We start from the raw sequence: 14,319 nt of genomic DNA, 5'->3' as shown, positions 1-14,319 counted from the left end.
ATCTCTGATAGGGATGACAGGTTTATTTCAAGATTCTGGCAGACATTACAGCAAGCATTAGGAACTCGTCTAGACATGAGTACTGCCTATCATTCACAAACTGATGGGCAGAGCGAAAGTATGATACAAACGCTTGAAGACATGCTACGAGTATGTGTTATTGATTTCAGAAACAGGTGGGATCGACATCTACCGTTAGCAGAATTTTCCTACAACAACAGCTACCATTCAAGCATTGAGATGGCGCCGTTTGAAGCACTTTATGGTAGAAAGTGCAGGTCTTCGATTTGTTGGAGTGAAGTGGGGGATAGACAGATTACGGGTCCGGAGATAATACAAGAAACTACCGAGAAGATTATCCAAATTCAACAACGGTTGAAAACAGCCCAAAGTCGACAAAAGAGCTACGCCGACATTAAAAGAAAAGATATAGAATTTGAAATTAGAGATATGGTCATGCTTAAGGTTGCACCTTGGAAAGGCGTTGTTCGATTTGGTAAACGAGGGAAATTAATTCCAAGGTATATTGGACCATTCAAGATTATTGATCGTGTCGGACCAGTAGCTTACCGACTTGAGTTACCTCAACAACTCGCGGCTGTACATAACACTTTCCACGTCTCGAATTTGAAGAAATGTTTTGCTAAAGAAGATCTCACTATTTCGTTAGACGAAATTCAAATCAACGAAAAACTTCAATTCATCGAGGAACCCGTCGAAATAATGGATCGTGAGGTTAAAAGACTTAAGCAAAACAAGATACCAATTATTAAGGTTCGATGGAATGCTCGTAGAGGACCCGAGTTCACCTGGGAACGAGAAGATCAGATGAAGAAGAAATACCCGCACTTATTTCCAGAAGATACGACAACACCTCCAACTGCTTAAAATTTCGGGACGAAATTTATTTAACGGGTAGGTACTGTAGTGACCCGAACTTTTCCATGTTTATATATATTAAATGAAATTAATTTTTACATGATTAAATGTTTCCAACATGTTAAGCCATCAAACTTGTTAAGACTTGATTATTTGAAATGAGTTTCATGTAGACAATTGACCACCCAAGTTGACTGGCGATTCACGAACGTTAAAACTTGTAAAAATGACATGACGATATATATATATGGATATACATATAGTTAACATGAGATTATGATAAGTGAGTATCTCCGTAAGTATATTAACAATGAGTTATATACATAAAAACAAGACTACTAACTTAAGGATTTCGAAACGAGACATATATGTAACGATTATCGTTGTAACGACATTTAAATGTCTATATATCATATTAAGATATATTAATATATCATAATATCATGATAAGATAATAATTTAACATCTCATTAGATATAATAAACAATGGGTTAACAACATTAAATGAGATTGTTAACTTAAAGGTTTCAAAACAACACTTACATGTAACGACTAACGATGACTTAACGACTCAGTTAAAATATATATACATGTAGTGTATTTAGATGTATTAATATACTTTTGGAAGACTTCAAGACATATATCAAAACACTAATACTTAACGAAAATGGGTACAGTTACATTCTCATTCTTTTTTCATCAAGAATTCTAGTCGTATTCATACCCGTATTATACACAGCTTCTAGACGTACTTACTGTAGGTATATACCAATAGGAACTAGCATGGGATTCCACTCTTGATTATGTCATGTATGACTAATCAATTTTAACTTCTACCATGAACTAGTCAACTAACTTGAACTCCTTTTAACCCCACTCACCACTCACCACTTACCACTCATCATTCACTCCATTTCACTTCCAATTCTCTTTCTAATTCTCTCTCAACACACACACACACACACACACACTTATGAACGAATTTTTCCAGTAGCTGATCATCATCTTCATCAAAAATTACTTCAAGAATCAAGCTATAATCATCTTAGGAAGAACACTTCAAGAACACTTCGAAAATCCTTTCAAGTTTACTAGTTTACATTCAAGCTTTCTAATCCATTCCAAGTAATCATCTAAGATCAAGAAACCTTTGTTATTTACATTAGGTTATCTTTCTTATTCAAGGTAATAATCATATTCAAACTTTGATTCAATTTCTATAACTATAAACTATCTTAATTCGAGTAAAAATTTTACTTGAACTTGTTTTTGTGTCATGATCCTACTTCAAGAACTTTCAAGCCATCCAAGATCCTTTGAAGCTAGATCATTTCTTGTCACTTCCAGTAGGTTTACCTACTAAACTTAAGGTAGTAATGATGTTCATAACATCATTCGATTCATACATATAAAACTATCTTATTCGAAGATTTAAACTTGTAATCGCTAGAACATAGTTTAGTTAATTCTAAACTTGTTCGCAAATAAAGTTAATCCTTCTAACTTGACTTTTAAAATCAAATAAACACATGTTCTATATCTATATGATATGATAACTTAATGATTTAAAACCTGGAAACACGAAAAACACCGTAAAACCAGACATACGCCGTCGTAGTAACACCGCGGGCTGTTTTGGGTTTGATAATTAAAAACTATGATAAACTTTGATTTAAAAGTTGTTCTTCTGGGAAAATGATTTTTCTTATGAACATGAAACTATATCCAAAAATCATGTTAAAACTCAAAGTGGAAGTATGTTTTTCAAAATGGTCATCAAGACGTCGTTCTTTAGACTGAAATGACTACCTCTTACAAAAACGACTTGTAACTTATATTTCCGACAATAAACCTATACTTTTTCTGTATAGATTCATAAAATAGAGTCCAATATGAAACTAGAGAAATTTGATTCACTCAAAACGGATTTAAAACGAAGAAGTTATGGGTAAAACAAGATTGGATATTTTTTTGATTGTTGTAGCTACGGGAAATATTGTAACAATTCAATACAAATCATAACTTAACAAACTTATATTGTATTATTCATGTATTCTAATATATATTATGTAATCTTGGGATACCATAGACACGTATACAATGTTTTGACATATCATATCGACCCATCTATATAATATATTTTAGAACAACCATAGACACTCTATATGCAGTAATGTTGGAGTTAGCTATACAGGGTTGTGGTTGATTCCAAAATAATATATATAGTTTGAGTTGTGATCTTGCCTGAGGCTTGTATACACTGGGTCGTGGATTGATCCAAGATAATTTATATTTATTTCTGTACATCTAACTATGGATAACTAGTAGTAGGTTATTAACGAGGACAGCTGACTTAATAAGCTTAAAACATTATAACGTATTAAAAAATGTTGTATATATATTTTGAGCATACTTTGATATATATGTACATATTTGTATAGGTTCGTGAATCGACCAGTGGCCAAGTCTAACTTCCCGACGAAGTAAAAATCTGTGAAAGTGGGTTATAGTCCCATTTTAAAATCTAATATTTTGGGATGAGAATACATGCAGTTTTATAAATGTTTTATAAAATAGACACAAGTAAATAAAACTACATTATATGGTTGAATGATCGAAGCCGAATATGCCCCTTTTTGCTTGGTAACCTAAGAATTAGTAAACCGATCTACTAATTGACGCGAATCCTAAAGATAGATCTATTGGGTCTAACGAACCCCATCCAAAGTACCGGATGCTTTAGTACTTCGAATTCATTTATATCATGTCCGAAGGATTTCCCAGAATTATAGGGGATATTCTTATAAGCATCTTGTTAATGTCGGTTACCAGGTGTTCACCATATGAATGATTTTTATCTCTATGTATGGGATGTATATTGAAATATGAAATCTTGTGGTCTATTATTGCGATTTGATAAATATATAGGTTAAACCTATAACTCACCAACATTTTTGTTGACGTTTTAAGCATGTTTATTCTCAGGTAATTATTAAGAGCTTCCGCTGTTGCATACTAAAATAAGGACAAGATTTGGAGTCCATGCTTGTATGATATTGTGTAAAAACTGCATTCAAGAAACTTATTTTTGATGTAATATATTCTTATTGTAAACCATTATGTAATGGTCGTGTGTAAACAGTATATTTTAGATTATCATTATTTGATAATCTACGTAATGCTTTTTAAACCTTTATCGATAAAATAAAGGTTATGCTTGTTTTAAAAAATGAATGCAGTCTTTGAAAAACGTCTCATATAGAGGTCAAAACCTCGCAACAAAATCAATTAATATGGAACGTTTATAATCAATATGAACGGGACATTTCACTGACACTATATATAGACCCATTGGGTCGCCATTTTACACAGTTCAGATATTCTGACAAATTTGAGAGCAGAGACTTCACCTCTCTCTCTAGCACTTTCTCTCACTAGAAGTCATCTGGCTAGCACTTTTATTCTCTATGGACGACATATTGATTATGCCACCCCATAAGTTTCTACACTTGTGAACCGGGTCTGCAGGGATTATTTCTCGAGGAAAAACATCAATCGGAAATACTCGCCCACCTAATGCTAGATTACTTCTAGTATCGTGTTGGCACACTAAGCCTTACCTCATAAGGAAATATTTGTTAACAATGGCATCATCCATTATTAAGACGAATCATCTCACCAACACTGACAAAGAAGGCAAGGGTAACGAATCGGTACCCATAGAAGTAGGAATGATACATCCATGGAAAGCTGGACAATGGAGGAAGGCAGAAGTGTTAGAAGATTGGGAAGAGCAATTAATATCATTTCCTTCTATGTTCAACACAAATACATCCGCCCTTCTAGTGGTTATAGAAGTGCGAGTTGCTAATTGCTTAATACGCAACGTTTATACGGACACAGGAGATGGAGCAGACATTATGTATGAACATTGCTTCATACAGCTTCCCAAAGATGTACAAGAAAAAATGAAGGAAACATATGTACCGTTAGAAAGTTTTACAAGTGAACCGTCTTGGTCTGAAGGAAGTATTCTGCTTGAAGTAACCTTCGGCAAGCCACCCCTAAGATGCACAGCCAACATTGAGTTCCTGGTGGTTAAAGCAAATTCACAGTACAAAGGTAACTGTACATGGCATGATGAAATTTCCAACGCCAGGCGGAGTAGCAACGTTATATGTAGAACGGCAGAAGTCAATTGAGTGTTCTCAAGTAACAAAGGCAATAATTAAGCCAATCATACACGATGATGGATTAATTTCACCGAATCTTAAATTTCTAGATCAGAAAATCATAATTGGGCACACGTTATCCGCAGAATGTAAAGAAAAATTATACAACATTTTGACAACAAATTTAGACGTTTTTGTATGGCAACCGTCTAATATGACCGGTGTTCCAAGGGAAGTTGCAGAGCATAGGCTAAACGTGAATCCCAACATACATCCTGTTTGTCAGAAGAAGCGAGGCATGGCCCTAGAAAGAAGCAAATTCCTCCGTGATGAGGTACGAAGTTTGGTGGATGCTGGGATCTTTCAAGAGGTCAAATATCAGACATGGGTGGCCAATCCAGTCATGGTTAGGAAACCAGACAACTCATGGTGGATGTGTGTGGATTTTGCGGATATCAATAAAGCATGTCTAAAGGATAATTATCCTTTACCTGAAATTGATTGGAAGGTTGAATCATTGGCAGGATATCGATTCAAATGTTTCTTAGATGCAGCTAAGGGATATCATCAAATACCTATGGCCTTAAAAGATGAAGACAAAATGACTTTTCACACGATGGAAGGCATATTCTGTTACATGAAAATGCCTTTTGGTTTGAAGAATGCAGGAGCAACATATCAACGACTCATTGATATGGCGTTTAAGGATCAAATTGGGCATAATTTAGAATCTTATGTTAATGACATTGTCATCAAAAGTCATACTGAAAAAAAGATGTTACGAGATATACAAGAGACTTTTGCATCTCTATGAAAAATCAATATGAAATTAAATCCCAAGAAGTGCACGTTTGGTGTGGAAGAGGGAAAATTCTTAGGTCATATTGTCACAGAAAGTTGTATTAAAGCTAATCCTAAGAAAATTCAAGAAATTGAAGGCATGAAGTCGCCAACTAGCTAGAAAGATGTTCAATGGTTGCATGGATGTCTAGCAGCATTAACAAAGATTCTTGTCCAGAGCAGCTGAAAAGTCGCTTCCATTCATGAAGGTGTTAAAAGGCTGTTTAAATAAAAAAGATTTTGTATGGACGGCAGAAGCCGAAAATGCATTCCAAGAGGTCAAGCAGTTGGTAAAAACGTTACCTAAATTAACAGCACCAAAAGAAGGGGAAACCTTAATTTTGTACTTAGCTGTCTCAAAAGAAGCGATATGTTCTGTCTTAATCGCAGAACGGAACGGCGTGCAAATGCCTATATATTTTGTCAGCAAAGTGTTGCAGCTTAGTGAAACAAATTATCCACCACTCCACCGCAAGGTTTATGCCCTTGTGCATACTGCACGGCGTTTACGAAGATATTTTCAAGGTCATCTTATCTTAGTGTTAACAGATCAACCGTTGAAGCAAATATTCCGGCATCCAGAATCATCTGGCCGTTTAGCAAAATGGGCCATCGAGTTGGGGGAGTATGAAATCAATTTTGCTCCCCGGAATGCAGTTAAAGGATAAATTTTGGCAGATTTCCTCTTGGAAACAAATGAAAAAGTAGAGTATGACAACAAAATGGCACCACAACAGCATGTGTGGGAGTTACCCACTGATGGAGCATCCAATGAAGAGTATACCTATGCATTAGAATTTTGTTTTTATGCTTCAAACAATGAAGCAGAATATGAGGCATTACTCTCCAGCCTCTACATAGCGGTAGAAATGGGCATAACAAATTTATGAGCATATGTTGATTCTCAAATCGTTGCCCAGCAGGTTAATGGAACGTTTGATGCAAGGGATACATCCATGAGGCAATATGTAAAGTTGGTGGAGGCAATTTCAAAGAAATTTGATAACCTTGAAATCGTGCAAATCCCTCGAAATAAGAACAAAAAGGCTGATGTCTTGAGCAAGTTAGCTACTTTAACCTTTGATCATTTGCACAAACGAGTGTTGGTTGAAGAGCTTAAGGAAAAATCAATACATGAAAAACCAATTATGGAAATAGTTGAAGGTGCTAAGGAAACTTGGATGACTCCATATTTGAGATATTTGCATGACGGATGGTTACCTGTTGATAAGGCGGAAGCAAGAAGAATAAGAGTGACAGCACCAATGTATGAAATTGTTAATGGTGTCCTTTATTGAAAATCTTACAATGGTCCGTTGTTAAGGTGTTTAACCGATGATGAAGCATTAAAGGTGGTCAAAGAAATGCACGAAGGAGTTTGTTCTCAACACTCCGGCTTTCATACTGTGGCATCACGGATCATGCGACAAGGGTATTTTTGGCCTTCCCTTTATCGAGATGTTGCAGAAATCATAAAAACATGTGAGAATTGTCAGAGGCATGGTACAATTCAGCGTCTTCCAAAGTATGACTTAATACCAGTGTCATCTGCTTGGCTGTTCTGCAAGTGGGCTATCGATATTGTGGGGCTATTTAATAGAAACACTGGTAATGCTAAGTTCTTGGTGGTAGCAATTGATTTTTTCACGAAATGGGTTGAAACATAGGCTTTAGCAAAAATCACATGAGAAAATGTCAAGAAGTTTGTCTGGCATGATATCGTTTGCCGTTATGGGGTGCCAAATGAAATAGTCAGTGATAACGGCAAACAATTTGTAGAAAATCCATTTCAGAGTTGGTGTGAAGAGCTGGGCATAAAGCAAAACTTTACATCTGTTGCTCATCCTCAAGCGAATGGACAAATGGAGGTTACCAACAAAAAAATTGTTGCTGGCATTAAGGCACGGTTGGGATTGAGTCAAACTGGATGGGTGGACGAGCTGCCAAATGTGTTGTGGGCACACCGGACAATGCCAAAGCGGAGCACCGGGGAAACACCTTTCAGTCTAGTGTATGGTACAGAGGCAGTAATACCGGCTGAAATATGTGTGCCAACGCAGCGCATTATGGCATTTGATGTTGAGGCTACTTCTGAAGCATTAAGGGAGAATCTCAACTTGTTGGAGGAAAGAAGGTTGATGGCTGCCATCCGGCAAGCAGATCACAAGCATAAAATGGCAAAATATTACAACAAGAAAGTGCAGCATGTGCAGTTTGAAGTAGGTGATCTGGTGCTACATGATAATGAGGCAAGCAGACAAATCAAATTTGGAAAGCTAGCCCCAAAATGGGAAGGACCTTATAAGGTCACAAAAGTAAATCAGAATGGATCATACATGCTTGCTGCGCCTTCCAGCTTGCAATACGAAAGAGCTTGGAATGCAATGAATTTAAAGAAATTTTACGCGTAGCACTATATGCATGGACAGCTTGATCAACTGTCAAATGCATGAGATATATGAACGAAGTCCATATCGATTATAAACGATTCACAATAGTTGTTAACATCACGAGGTACTTGACCTATATATGATACATTTTACAAACATTGCATTCGTTTTTAAAAGACAAACTTTCTTCACATCAAAAGTTGACAGACATGCATATCATTTCATAATATATCCAACTATAATTGATTTAATAATAATCTTGATGAACTCAACGACTCGAATGCAACGTCTTTTGAAATATGTCATGAATGACTCCAAGTAGTATCTCTAAAATGAGCAAATGCACAGCGGAAGATTTCTTTAATACCTAAGAATAAACATGCTTTAAAGTGTCAACCAAAAGGTTGGTGAGTTCATTAGTTTAACATAAATAATCATTTCTATCATTTTAATAGACCACAAGATTTTCATTTTCAGTTCTCATAAATATACGTCCCATGCATAGAGACAAAAATAATCATTTATATGGATTGAACACCTGGTAACCGACATTAACAAGATGTATATAAGAATATCCCCTATCATTCCGGGAAATCCTTCGGACATGATAAAACAATATCGAAGTACTAAAGTATCCGGTACTTTGGATGGGGTTTGTTAGGCCCAATAGATCGATCTTTTGGATTCGCGTCAATTAGTAGATCGGTTTACTAATTCTTAGGTTACCAAGCAAAAAGGCCATATTCGGCTTCGATCATTCACCCATATAATGTAGTTTCAATTACTTGTGTCTATTTCGTAAAATAGTTATAAAAGCGCATGTATTCTCAGTCCCAAAAATATATATTGCAAAAGCATTTAAAAGGGGAGCAAATGAAACTCACCATACTGTATTTTGTAGTAAAAATACATATAACGATATTAAACAAATGTAAGGGTTGGCCTTCGATTCACGAACCTATATCATTAGTATATATATATATATATTAAAACATATACTCGTAATCGAATAATTATAACTTTATGTAATTAATTTGTATATATATTTGATAATGATTATTATTTATTTAGTTATATATATATATATATATATATATATATATATATATATATATATATATATATATATATATATATATTAAAAATACTTGATTTATTATATATGGATATTCATATAAAGGTTGTTTGTGATGCCCCGTACTAAATCAACATGTACGGACCATCAACAACAGGATCATTACAAGGTCAAACACTATATGCGTTTTCAAAACAAGTTTGCATTCATGATAAAAGGTGACGTCATAACTAACGTCAAATGTTTTACATCAAAAGTATGCTTCTATGAATAGAAGCAAAGATAATAGTGCGTGACTCTTAGGTCGTTACAAATCATTGTTTCAAAAAGTATTAAAGTTTGAATGCAAGATAAAGTGTTTCATGCGGTGACATCTCTAGTAAAGCACAGCGGAAGTCTACGAGGCTTGACTAGTACAACAGCGGAAGCAAGCAACCTTAAGCACCTGAGAACAACATGCTTGAAAATGTCAACACAAAGGTTGGTGAGCTATAGTTTAAGTATAACAGTAATGTAAGGTAGGCCACGAGATTTCAGTGCTACAAAGAGCGTTTCAAAACAGTATGATAAAGTATATGTTTAACCGTAGGCACTTGGTAACTAACTTAACGTTTATAACCCCCTGAATGTACACTTGGCGAGTGCGTATGTTTACGAAGTATTAAACACCCGTTAAATGCTAGCGCTACTAGCCCGAGTGGGGATGTCAAACCCTATGGATCCATATCTCAGATTCGCGTTCACCGGTTCAAAAACCAATGACTAAACGTTACCGAGCTAAAGGGAATGTTTATGTCGTTGTATAACTGATAGTTAAAGCTAAGGGGTATAAAATACTATTAAATTTTACTAGGAAAATCTATTAAATACGGTACAATTTTACACAAGATATTTATTTATTTATAGAATGAATATACTTAAACCTTGCTACAACACTTATAGGCAGTGTACCTAATCGTACAGTAGTGTAGTTTTTAGTAAGTCCGGTTCGTTCCACAGGGAAAAAATCTTTAAACAAAGCTTAACGCTATATTAGTTTTATTTTATAAAAATATAAATATATATATAAATAATATTATTATTGTAAAAAGGGGGTTTTTACAGTTTAATGACCGGTTTGTCGATTTTAAAAACTTAAGTCGCAGTTAAAACCAAATGTAAAATATTAAAAATAAATACAAGACTTAATTTAAAGCGTAAAGTAAATAACGATAATGAAATTGCGATAAATAAAAGTGCGATAAAATAAACTTGCGATAATTAAAAAGTACGATAATTAAAAGTGCAATTAAATATAAAATAAAGGAAATTAAATATGAAATAAAATAATTATGCTTATTTAAACTTCCGTAATCATGATGTTTGACGTGTTGATTTTAGTTTTATGCCCATGGGTTAATTGTCCTTTGTCCTGGATTATTTAATATGTCTGTCTGGTTTTTGTCCATAACAGTCCATCATTCATAAATATAAAGTGCGAGTGTCCTCGTCAAATTATCCTTATACCCGAAGTTAAATATTCCAACTAATTGGGGACTTAAACTGTAACAAGGTTTTAATACTTTGTTTAATAATTACACCAGGTTATCGACTGCGTGTAACTCAAGGTTTTAATACTTTGTTATCAATTATGCCAAGTGTCCTTGTACATAATTTCACCCCTGTTTTAATAATTCCATAGACTATTAATTCATTTCCGTGTCCGGTTAAATGAACTATTATTCGTACATATAAATACCTCGCCCATCGTGTCCGATCGAGTGTATATGGTTATTTATAGGGACGTCCAATTGTAAATCTTTATATTAAAATTAATAAACTATCATTTAGTTAAACAAATATAAAGCCCATTAATAGCCCATAGTCTAATTTTCACAAGTGTCGTTCTTTTGTCCAAACCCCAATTATGGTACAAAGCTCAATTACCCAATTTTAATAATTAGCCCAACATCATGATTACTTCGTTTTAAATAAGCATAATAACGGCTTAGCTACGAGACATTAATGAAAATAATATAAACATAACTTACAATGATTAAAAATAGCGTAGCGTTACACGGACAGAATTTCGACTTACACCCTTACAACATTCGCTAACATACCCTTATTATTAGAATTTAAAATTAAAATTAAAATATAAATTATATATATATATATATATATATATATATATATATATATATATATATATATATATATATATATATATATATATATATATTACGTATATATTGAGAGAGAGAGAGATAGATTATGGATCTTTTTTACGATCAGAATGCGCGAGCTTTATAGGCAGTTTCATATTTTGGGGCTCCGCGACTCGCGGCCCTTTTCTTCTTCAAACTCCGCAAGTCACGGAGTTTGCAAAACCAGCTCACACAAGTTTGTCTTTTAATTTGCCGATGGTTTATTATATAAATATAATATATATATAATTTATATAATTAATTATATATTATATTATATTTATATACATAGTTAACTTGTAATTTTTAGTCCGTTGAGTCGAGCGTTGAAAGTTGACTCTGGTCCCGGTTCCGGATTTTCGAACGTCCTTGCGTACAATTTAATATCTTGTACTTTTGCGTTTTGAATCTTGTACTCTTGTAATTTCGAGACGTTTCTTATCAATAATTGGAACCTGTTTGATAGTATTTTGTACTTTTGAGCTTTTTGGTCGTTTGCGTCTTCAATTCGTCGAATCTGTCTTTTGTCTTCACCTTTTATTATTTAAACGAATATCACTTGTAAATAGAACAATTGCAACTAAAAGCTTGTCTTTCTTGAGGAATAATGCTATGAAATATATATTCGTTTTTAGCATTATCAAATATTCCCACACTTGAGTGTTGCTTGTCCTCAAGCAATATAGTCTTGAAATACTAGAATCACTTCTTTATTCTTCACACTTTGTACATCAGTGATTTCTATACGGCGGTATAAACAATGGTAGTAACGGTATGGTTTACAGTCCCACATGACTATAAAAATTTAGATCCTTTAAGGAAATTGGATCTTTATGATAACATTTGATATTTTGAAAATTTCATTCTAGCTTTTACCCTAGATAAGTTTTCCGGAATAACCCTTCACCGGTGTTTGCAAATTCTTTTTGTGGGTTTGGTGGGTTTCAGATTTGAAAATTTTAGCTCAAAACTTGTGGTTTTATGTCACCCACTTGCTAACCTTGTATTAGGAAAGCAACACGTCCAGTATACTTGCTCCGTATATTACCTTTCAGTAAACTACCGTCCGGTTGTAAAGGAAAGCGTTAAACAAGCAACTGTTAAGGCAATGTCCCCTGACATGCTTTTAATTATGGTCTATAACATGTCGGACGCAATTACTATCCTTGGTAGGAGCAATAGTAAAGCTCACCCTTATAATTTTTCGGTCTGGCACAAGGTCCTGTCTTTGACCATGCTATGCAACCACCGTTCTTACGGTTGACACCCGATTTGGTTCAGATGACCTAATGAATTCCAGGTGAATTCCTAGGATTTTACGTTCAATGGTAATGAACGCATTGAAAATGGGTTTTTAGAAAACAAATCAGTTTGTAATGTTGATCAAAATATTTTCTCGTTCAAGCTCGAGTTTAGATATCATTGAATTCCATGAGTTTGAATTCTCAATCTTTAAGGTCAATCTCAAGGATTGAGTAATATCAGTCTTAAAAGCTGATTTTTGATCTTTAAGGAGATTATCCTTTCTGAGGATCTGATTCATTAGTCTTATCCAGCTAATTTGCACTGTGTCCTCCCCATTTTATGAGACAGATCCTCTCATGGTTAGGATAAGTCTGACCACTTGTCGACCCTGTTTGATGCTGAGGTTCGTGGATTTCCTGCTGATTTTAGTGATGACTTTTCTAGATTTTTCATCAACCTACAGCTATTCTGGACGACAACTTCATGACCTAAATCAAGAAGTGCGTTTCTTTTTCGGAAGACTTTACTTCCTTTAAATGATGGAATTGATTCATCGTGTAGATCCATCTTTCTTACAGTAAATCGGGTAAAACTGTTTAGTTTAGTCCAAAGCAAAAGTATCTTTAATTATTTGTTACAGAAATATGTGACATATGTTTAAAATAACTTGGTGAATTTTCCCACAATTGGCTTTTATTTTTCCTTTTTGTTCTCCTCTATTCCATTTTAAATGAATTCTAACATTTTGGTTTGTTTCTCAATTTATGTCCTTTCCGAGGTAACAATAATTTCGGTGTTAACACCTAGTTTTATTGTTCATAAATATGTATAAACATGATTTTGAGTTCTTTTAATTGAAAATTTTGAAAAATTTTACAAGAATTGGGTAGTCAGTATATAACACTAGGGCTGTTCTTTGTTATCAGAGAGCACTAGATTCTAATACAACTACTGCTTTACTAGTATTTTTAATGGTAACCAAGTGTATAAAGTAAAAATTTTAAAATTCGAAAGAATTTAACCCCTTCCCACACTTAAGATCTTGCAATGCCCTCATTTGCAAGAAATCAGTAACAATTTAAATTATTGAGGGTGATTAGCGTAGAAAAATGATTAAATTTTACCAAAGTTTCTAAACATATTGTTGTTTGTGTTGAATGATAAATGGTGCACATCATTTGTTCATTCCGTCTTGTTGTTATTTCACATATATTTTGCATCTTGTCGTCAAAATTAGTTGCTTTTGCTGAACTTAATGCCAGTCTTTGAAAATGCGTTGTTTTACCCTGTTGTGTACATAAGATAAACTGCAAACATATATACATATTTTTGAAGTTTGGTATATTACCCCACATTCAAAAATTATTAAAATCTAATAATAAAAGTTAGAAAATTATAAAAACTATTACAATATCAACATAAGTGCTAATTGTAGTAGCATTACAAAAATAAAATAAATAAAACTAAATAAACTAGGGTTGTTACTGATACCAGTAGGGGTTCCTTGCATAACCGTATGTGTTATAAAATGC

This window comes from Rutidosis leptorrhynchoides, chromosome 9 (genome assembly GCF_046630445.1).
Source record: "Rutidosis leptorrhynchoides isolate AG116_Rl617_1_P2 chromosome 9, CSIRO_AGI_Rlap_v1, whole genome shotgun sequence".
In the NCBI taxonomy this organism is placed as follows: domain Eukaryota; kingdom Viridiplantae; phylum Streptophyta; class Magnoliopsida; order Asterales; family Asteraceae; genus Rutidosis; species Rutidosis leptorrhynchoides.
The sequence above is the reverse complement of the archived record's forward strand: the minus strand, read 5'-3'. Positions refer to the sequence as shown.